Source organism: Nicotiana tomentosiformis, chromosome 5, assembly GCF_000390325.3.
Source record: "Nicotiana tomentosiformis chromosome 5, ASM39032v3, whole genome shotgun sequence".
Lineage (NCBI taxonomy): Eukaryota > Viridiplantae > Streptophyta > Magnoliopsida > Solanales > Solanaceae > Nicotiana > Nicotiana tomentosiformis.
The window spans coordinates 103695319-103705857 of record NC_090816.1 but is presented as its reverse complement, the minus strand read 5'-3'; positions in this window follow the sequence as shown (position 1 = coordinate 103705857).

Sequence of the window (10539 nt, the reverse complement as noted above, 5' to 3'; positions counted from 1 at the left end):
CTCCTGCCAACTCTAACTTGCCTCACCTCTAAGCGAACGTGAGACTAGAAGCGTAAACGTGAAGTCCACTTACCATAAACTTTCGTGAATGCGACATGTTGTCACCAATGCGAAGAAAAAAAATGCATTTTCCCCAAATAAGCCTCGTCGATCGCGAGACCGCTCCGTGATTGCGAAGCCCACCAGACACCAACAGTAATCAGCAATCTCAACCAAGCTCTGGGATGTCCGAAACTCACCCAAGCCACCTAGGACCCCGTCCAAAAATACCAAAAAGTCCGTAAATACTACCCGGACCTATAAAAATTCTCCAAATGCATGCAAGATCACCACATCTATGAATCAATAATCAAACCATCAATTGAACTTCTCTTAAGTTCATAAGCTTCAAAACTTCCAACCAATCGACTGACTCCTATCAACCCAACTCGGAATGTAACCAAACTTTGTACACAAGTCTCAAATTACATTACAAACCTATTCCAAGTTCCGGAATAACAATTTGAACCTGATAGCCTCAAAGTCAACTCCCGGTCAAACTTATGAACCTTCCAAACCTTCAAATTTCCAACTCTTGACAATTAGAGCCAAAACATCTTAGGAACCTTCAATTCCAGATCCGGACATACGCCTAAGTCCAAAATCACCATATAAATATGCGGCTGCACTGGCTGAAGGCTCTACTGAAGTGGATGGCATATCGGCTATCTCTGCAACTACCACCGATGGCTCATCAGACTGGCCTATGGTGGTAGTCGGCTGACCCTTTGTTTTAGGGTTGTGTGCATCCATCAAAGAATACCATGAGAAAGGCTTATTAACCCGAACCTTCGTATCAAAATATCTTGGCTCCACCCATGCATCCGTAAGGTACTCAGTGATGGTGTTGGCATACGGGTAGGAGGTATCAGTTTGCCTGGCAACCACAGATATGTTGGCCGACATCACGGCACCCACATTGATCGGATACCCGGCCATGATGGAGGCGACTAGAATTGCCCGCGGAATAGGGAGGTTTGTTTCATTCTGCACGGGTCTTGTCTATTGCAAACAAAGGTCTGCCATCACTTCGCCTCAAAGTTTAGGGTGTTCCGCTGAATAGGAACCCCTGTTGTGATCCATGGTGGCGGTAGCCCCGGAGCTACAAGAATCTCAGCTAGCCATGGGCGAGCTGCATCTCCCATCGCCAGCTTCTTCAAGTACTGTGCAGGCTTAACATCCTCAAACCCAAGTAAGAGTTTAGCGTGTGCTGGTCAAATCGCACCTTTAGATTCCTCACTTTGGTCAATTTGGTCCCTTTCTTTATATGCACCACATTGGCGTAGAACTCCCGAACCAGATACTCATTTGCGTCCACTACACTCTAGGTGAATCACATCCACCCCTTCCATTTCAGAACTGTCTCAAGACTGCTGGATTATACTTGTCAAGGTCTTTCAATTGTAACTATCACTCAAGAGTGAGCGACCTCACCGGTCACCACCCACGAAAGCTAGTGAAAGCAGCCAAACTGACGAACCGGTCCTCCCAGACCTCTTTCTTCTTCGACCTCTCAAGGCCAGCAATTGTAGTATCTCCCCCTCGGCCATCATATGGAATATCATCAACTATAGTCGCTGGTGCCTCAGGGACAGGTGTAGAGGAGGGCTCTGAAGCCTGATTGGCACTCTCCAAACCCTTGGAGGTTCTATATGATGTGGAAGGCTCGTCCCGGAATTGATACCTCTCCGGCGTCTTTGATTGGACAACCGACTGCTCTTGAACTGAGTTGCCCTATGATGCTTCCCTAGATGGGGCATAAGAACTGGATTCGGAGGGCTCCGCATTTCTTCCTCGGTCGACTGTAGCCTTCTTTGCAATTATCTTTTGGAGGGCGAGGGATAAAGTACTTTTGCCTCGGCCTCTGGAAGGTTCACCCCACCCCTTTGAAGCATCTCCTCGGCCTCGAGATCTAACCATTTTTTGTAACAAGCAACAACAAGTGTCAGTTTTAATTCAAGTGTAACATACAACAACACACTAGAGAGATAGTGAACACACAGTGTAAAACATGCTTGCAGGGTAGGGGAGTGCTGTCCGCACAATTATAAGTGTGGCTGCAGGCAGGGCATTCTGGACCGCAAAATGTCTTCTTGCAGCCACAGAACTGGATCTGCGGTCCGCACAATTATTCATGCGACCGCAAAACTGGAATGCGGTCCGCACATTTTCTATTGCGGTCGCACATCAGATTCACCAAAATGTAAACTCTCTGCAGACAGAGATTGGGCTGTTTTGCGGCCACACTCATTTTTCTGCGACCACGATGGGATTTCTACGGTCCGCACAATATTCAGTGCGGCCGCAGAATCATGCTTGACCCAAGAACCTAATCTCAACTTTTACAGACCGCATAATTTCTTATGCGGCCACAGGTTTCAAAATATTTACGAGCAAAGTGGGCTAATAAGTTTTGCACAAATTTGACATGGTTTTAAAAGTTAAGCATGATAATCAAGTTACCCATTCCCCTTAGAGCAATTACCATCCTACCCACTACATATTCACCCCAAAAGATTGTTCAAATAGATTCATAGACAAATGGTTCAAAATTTTGCTCAAAATCTAAAAATTAAAAGAAGTTAATTAAGATGATGATGCATACCAGAGATGAATTTGCACACGAGATGAGTGATCAACAATTGTTAAGCTTGTGAGCAGCTAATTAACACGAAATTTCAAAAAACAAATTCACACTGTGAAGAGTTCAGAAAGGGAAAAAGAGGAACAATAGCCCTAGGTCTACTATTTATACTAAAGGTTATCACTTGGGGGACAAAGGCTGAGTGCGGCCGTAGAATTCTTTCTGCGGTCCGCACTTTATTACATGGCGCTCAGAAGCCCTTACTGATCTGCAGTCCACATAATTTGTGGTGCGATCGCAGATTTTTGTTGCGAACCACAGATTTTGGTGTGCGACCGCACGTTGGCCATTTCTCTGACAAACCAAACTTCACAGATTTTGCATTTTACTTTTTCAATTTGTGCAATCCGCACTGCAATTGTGCGGCCACAGTTCCTGTTTTCTGTAGCAATCACAATTGTGCGGTCCACACAATATACATGCGGTCCATACTTCTTTCCATACTTAGCCAATTTTCTGAGCACAGTTTCTGTAAAGCACACTCATTCCTGCAACACACTTCAAATCCAGTTAGCACAAAATAACACCTATCTACAAAAGAAGAAAAGAAAAGAAAAAGAAATATGGGTTGCCTCCCAAGAAGTGCCTGATTTAACGTCGTGGCACGACGCAGATTACCATCATTTCAAATGAATAACTACCACCACGTGGCCATCATCAACTTTTCCCAAATATTGCTTCACCCGGTGACCATTGACTCGGAATACCTCATCATTAGTTTTCTTCAAGTCCAATGCACTAAAAGGTATCACACCCATAATTTCAAAGGGACCACTCTATTTAGATTTCAGCTTCCCGGGAAACATCTTCAACCATGAGTTGAACAACAAAACATGATCGCCCACCTTGAAATCCTAGTTTTGGATGTATTTATCATGAAGGTACCTCATTTTCACTTTGTACAAGGACGAACTTGCATATGCATGGTACCATAACTCATCCAATTCATTCAAATGTGCAACACGCAAGTTAGCGGTTGCATCCTAATCAAGATTCAATATCTTTAAAGCCCACATGGCTTTGTGCTCAAGTTCCACCGGAAGATGACAAGCTTTTCCAAACACCAACCGGTATGGAGACATCCCGATAGGAGTTTTGAAAGCAGTCCAATAAGCCCATAGTGCATCATCAAGCTTCTTTGGCCAATCCGTTCGTTTCGCATTCACTGTTTTGGACAAAATACTCTTTATCTCCCGGTTGAAAACTTCCACTTTACCGCTAGATTGTGGATGATAGGGAGTCGTAACTTTATGAGTGCCACCATACTTGCCAAGCAAAGTGTCAAAAGCCTTGTTGTAAAAATGCGACCCCCATCGCTTATGATAGCCCCCGGAGTACCAAATCTTGTGAAAATATTCTTCTTCAAGAATGCCACCACACTTCTCTCTTCATTGTTGGGTAGAGAAATGGCCTTAACCCATTTGGACACATAATCAACCGCGACCAAGATGTAGGTGTTTCCATAAGAACTCATAAAAGCACCCATGAAGTCAATACTCCACACATCAAATATATCAATCTCTAAAATGGTAGTGAGAGGCATTTCATTCTTCTTCGAGGTTCCACCGGCCCATTGGCATTCATCACATCTTTTCACCATATCACTTGCATCTTTGTAAAGAGTGGGTCAATAGAAACCGTAACTTAGCACTTTGGCCACCGTTCTTGCTCCGCCGTGGAGACCCCCATAAGGCAAAAAATGGCAAGCCTCAAGAATAATATTTTGCTCTTCGTCCGGTACACATATTCTAATTACCCCATCCATGCAAATCCTTAAAAGGTATGGCTCATCCCAATAATAATCTTGACAATCCCGTTTGAGCTTCTTCCTTTGATTTGAACATAACTCATCCGGGATGATTCTACACACAAGGAAGTTTGCTAGATCCGCGAATCATGGCACCTCCTTCATTGAAATAGCCAAGAGTTTCTCATCGGGGAAGGAGTCATTGATTTCAAGGCCATCATTCGGCCTCCCCTCTTCCTCCAAACGAGACAAGTAGTCCACCACTTTATTTTTACTCCCTTTTCGATCTTGGATGTCAATATCAAACTCTTGCAACAATAGAACCCATCTCATCAACCAAGCTTTTGAATCTTTCTTTCTCATAAGATAGCAAAGTGCCGCATGATCCGTATGAACAATAAACTTTGCACCCATCAAGTATGGGCGGAACTTCTCAATTGAAAACACAATGGCAAGGAGCACTTTCTCTGTAACAGTATAATTGACTTGGGCATCATTCATGGTCTTACTAGCATAGTAGACAGGATGAAAAATCTTGTTGATATGTTACCCCAAGACTGCCCCAACCGCTACATCACTAGCATCGCACATGAGCTCAAAAGGAATACTCCAATTAGGAGCGGTGATAATAGGAGTGGTTGTCAACTTGAACTTTAGCAATTCAAAGGCTCTCATGCAATCATCATTGAAGTGAAACTTAGCATCTTTCTCTAAGATTTTGCACAATGGGTTCATCACTTTAGAAAAATCCTTTATGAAGCGCTGGTAGAACCCCACGTGACCCAAGAAACTTCGCACACCTTTCACCGAAGTTGGAGGTGGAAGTTTAGAAATCACCTCTATCTTCGCCTTGTCGACCTCTATGCCATTCTTTGAAATCATGTGGCCAAGGACAATGCCTTCCTCGACCATGAAATGACATTTCTCCCAATTCAACACCAAGTTTGTTTCTTCACACCTTGCCAATACGCTATCCAAATTTGCCAAAAAACCTGACTACCGAGAAGTCATCCATGAAAACTTCAAGGTAGTCCTATACCATATCCATAAAGATCTCCATCATACACCTTTGTAAAGTTGTCGGTGCATTGCATAAGCCAAAAGGCATCCGCTTGAAAGAGAAAGTGCCATAGGGAAATGTGAAAGTTATTTTCTCTTGATATTCCGAGGCAATAAGGATTTGGTTGTAGCCCGAATATCCATCTTGAAAGCAATACAAAGCCCGACCGGCCAACCTATCAAGCATTTGGTCAAGGAAGGGAAGTGAAAAATGGTCTTTACTCATGACTCTATTTAGTTTGCTATAGTCCATACACACTCTCCACCCGGTCACCGTTCTTGTAGGAATCCACTCTTTCTTATCGTTGGTGACCACTGTTATGCCCCCTACTTTGGGATACATTGCACCAGAGAAGTCCATGAACTGTCGGAAATGGGGTAGACAACTCCGACATCTAACCACTTGATGATCTCCTTTTTGACCACGTCTTGCATGGCTTCATTGAGTCTCCTTTGATGTTCAATGGATGATTTGGCATCTTCTTCAAAGTTAATCTTTTGCATACAAAATGCGGTGCTTATCCCCCGAATATCCGCCAAAGTCCACCAAATAGCTTTCTTCCTCTTATGAAGCACCGCCAATGAAGAGTCAACCTGCACGTTAGTCAAACAAGAGGAAAGAATAACCGGTAAAGTAGAACAAGAGCTAAGCAATTCATACCTAAGATGTGGAGGCAATGGCTTCAATTCCAAGGTAGGAGGCTCTTCAATTAAAGGCTTTGTAGGAGGAGTTTTCCTATTTTCAAGATCCAAGGAATGTTTTCGGGGTGCATAGTTGTACGACCCCATTCCTTTCAAGGAATTCACACATTCCATGAAGCCATTCATCTCGTCATCACTAAAGTTGAGCAAGACGGCCTTCAACATATCACCCACATTAATCGTGGCACTTGTATCATCAATAATCACATCGGTCACCAAGTCCACGAAAGAACACACTTCATTACAATTTGGTTGCCGCATAGATTTGCACACATGGAACACCACCTTTTCATCACCTACCCGAAGAGTGAGTTCTCCGGCTTTCACATCAACAAGAGCCTTCCCTGTGGCAAGGAAAGGTCTTCCAAGAATAATCGACACCTCATAGTCCACTTCACAATCAAGAATAACAAAATCCGCCGGAAGAATGAACTTATCAACACGAACCAATACATCTTCAATCACTCCCAACGGTCTCTTCATTGTACGATTGACCATTTATAATCTCATAGATGTGGGTCTTGGTTGCCCAATTCCCAAGGTCTTGAAACTGAATAGGGCATCAAATTGATACTTGCCCCAAGATCACAAAGAGCTTTAGCAAACTCGGCACTTTCAATGGTACAAGTCATTGTGAAAGCACCGGGAGCTTCCAATTTAGGGGCCATCGAATGCACAATCGCACTCACTTGATGAGTGACCTTAATAGTTTCAAAATTCATCGATCGCTTCTTTGTCACCAAGTCCTTAATAAAGTTTGCATAACCGGACAGCTCCAAGGCTTCAACTAATGGCACATTTATCGAGAGACTCTTCATCATGTCAATGAACTTTTTGAATTGATTCTCGCCATTTTGTTTGGCGAGCCTTTGAGGATATGGATGAGGTGGCTTAGGCAATGGTGCCTTAGCCTTTTGCACTACCGGTTCCGGTATGTAAATAACATGATCCCTAGACGGGTTCACTTCCTCTTAAGTCTCTTCCACAGTGTCATCAATAGCAATCCGCACTTCATCATTTGCTTGCACCATATTATGCGGGATCTCCTCTTCTTCTACCACTTGCTCATCATCCACAAGTTGCCTTTGACTTGAGATGGGTGCATTCCCACCTCTTCCACTTCTTGTAGTAACGGCCATGGCATGCCCCATATTGTTCCCACTAATAAGTGGCGATTTTGACTTCTTATTAGCTCTTTTTAGCTTTCGTTTTAGTCCAAAAGCATTTAATTGAGTTCCCGAAAACTAATGAAATGTGCATAATTGCAGGAATATTGGAAGATGAACTCCTGAGATGAAATCCAACTCAAGAAGGAGTAATATGAACTTAAAGACATAAAAGGCACAGAAACTCAAAAGTGCGAACTATAGAATTTCATCTGCGGCCGCAGGTTGTGAAGACAAATCCATCAGAGATTGGTGCAAAGTGCGGTCCGCACATGAATTGTGCGGCCGCAGAAGCTGGGTCAGAGCAAAGTTCAGAGAACCTGCATTTCAAGTCTACCAAAAGTGCGGACCGCACAATTATTGTGCGGCCGGAGAAGAAGAGTTGTACGGCCGCAGTTATAATTCTGCAGACCGCAGAAGAAGCAAGGTGCGGCTGCAGCTACTATTCTTCGGACCGCAGAAAGAATGCAGTGCGGCCGCAATTCAGAATTATGCGGCCGCAGTTTTCCAATCCTATTAAGCTGAAGAAAAGTGCGGACCGCATATGGAATTGTGTTGCCGCAGAACCTCCGAAAGAGCATTTTTGTCCGAAATTTCCAGCCTTGTATAAATAGACAAGTTTCACATTTTTAGGTCAACTTTTGACATCAGCTGCTATAGTAGACGGTTCCTTTTACTCATTTTAGTAGTTTTTGCTATTTTGAGCTTTTTGAATATAGAGTTTATCAATTTAATTAGCAACATGGGTTTAATTATCATTTCTTCTCCTATTTCTTCCATTTTAAGTTTTAGTAGCTAGATTTTCACTAGGGTTGTGACCCAATCCTAGTGTGTAAACTTAATGGGTGTTTGATTTATTGCTTGTTTATGGTTGGGTATTTATTATTTAGCCTTGTTCTTTCTTTGATTTGAAGAATTAATGGTTGCAAACATTAGATCATGCCTATTTGACCTGGTCTCTACTTGAGAAAGAGAGACTTAGTCTAGGAAAACTTGGCTAGCAAGAAATTGGGTCAATTGAGAGATTGATAAGCCCAATTAAAGGGTTGAACCTAGAGATAGTAAAACATGACTTGAGCTTTTTATCGACCGTTTTGTTCAATACCCATTTGGAATTGAGAAAGCCAAATTGGGCAAAATTATTCTCTGACCGAGAGGTATTGAGTGGGTAACCGAGTGTTGATAGCTATAATACACCCCGACCAATAAAACAAGCTTTAAAGTTTACAACCCGTTAGGCAAACACCTAGGCGAAGATCATAGCCCTAGGCCTTTTCCAACATTTGTAAAACAACAAAAACAATCTTCTAGTTTTATTTCTTAAATTGCAATTGTAGTTTAGATTAAACTTTAAAACAACCAATTTTTGCGGAAGTGCAAATTTAGATATACAAACCCACACGCTAAGATATATACTACTAACTCCCACACATATAGCTCCCTGTAGAATTCGACTCCGACTCTTGCTGGGTATTACTATTGCATCGACCATTTTCATAACCTCGAATAGAGGAGTGAAATTGGATGAGATCGATTTTTGGCGCAGTTGCCGGGGAGCTAAAAATGGTGTTAGCCATATATTTAGGTTTGTTTTTGAGATATCTTCTTTTCCTTCCTTGTTACTAACGTGTGAGTATTGTAGTGAAATCATGGCAAACAACCAGCTCGGAAACATAGCCGTGGGGGATGAGGATGTTGAGGATGATCAAATGGATGAGGTCCCTCTTGAACCTCAAGCCAATAGATGAGGCCGACTACCTCAAGACAATGTACCCGCTCTCCACCACGAGCGGCTCCACACCGGGTGTTGCCGAATGAAGGGTATGCAAGTGCTATAGTCCCTCCCTGTATTAGGGCGGGAAACTTCCAAATAACCAACGTGATGCTCACTTTTCTCGAGCAATGAGGGTTCTTCACCGGTGCACCCGGTCAAAATGCATATAAACAATTGAAGGGGTTCGTAGATACGTGTTGGGGGAGCAAACAAACAAATGTCTCTGAGGATGCTTTGAGGGTAAGGCTTTTTCCTTTATCTCTACGAGGGAAAGCTTTAGATTGGTTGGAATGCTTGCCGAATCATTCCATTCATACTTGGGATGAACTAGCGGAGAAATTTTTCTCTAAATACTTCTCTCCCGGGCACATGGCTATTCTTCGGGATGAAATTATAGCATTCAAGCAAGAGCCCAATGAACCACTACACGAGATATGGGAAAGATACAGAACAATGGTGAACGAGTGCCCCAACAATAATATGACGGAGAATATGATTCAGCAAACTTTCTATCGGGGGATCAATACAACCAACCAATGTGTAGTGAATCAATTTGCCGGTGGGAACTTCATGACTATGCCTTATGTGGAGGAGTGTGATATTTTGGATGAGATGGAGGATACTTCATCGGCGTGGCAATCTAGAGCCAATGCTCCACAAGGTGACCCCAATATGATTCTTTTTCATAAAGAGTTACATGACCATGGACAAGCCATAGTCGAGTTGACAACCACCATGAACCAATTGGAAAAGGCTCAACTTCAACAAGTGCAAAACCCGAGGCAAGTCAATGCTATGGAGGGAGTCAATATGATGGTGAACAAGCAAAGAACAAGTAGTCCACAAGTGCAACAAAGAGTGGACAATTTTGTGCAAGATAATAGTGGATTTGATCAAGTTGATTCTTATAATGACCAAGAAGAAGAGGTCCAATATGTGAACAATTTTCAAGGGCAAAGAAACAACTTCCAAGGCCCTAGTCAACAACAATGGAGACCTTCAAACAATCAAGGCAAATGGAATAACAACAATCAAGGCAATTGGAGTGGAAGCAACAACCAATGGAATTGGCATAACAATAATAACCAAGGCAATTGGGGAGGCAACAACCAAGGTGGGTGGAACAACAATCAAGAAAATCGGGGGTCGGGTTTTCAAAGGCCCCCGATGTATCAACAACCGAGCAACCCACCCCCTTATCCTTCCCATGGTCCTAGTTCGTCCAATAATGAAATGGGCCGTACTGAGAACATGTTCAAACAAATGATGGAGAAGAATGCTGATTCTGATGCCCAACTTGCTTCACACAACACATCGATCCACAATCTAGAGGTGCAAATGGGTCAAATCTCTCAAGCGTTAAATTCCCGTCCTAAGGGGCCACTACTAAGTGATACAGTGGTGAACT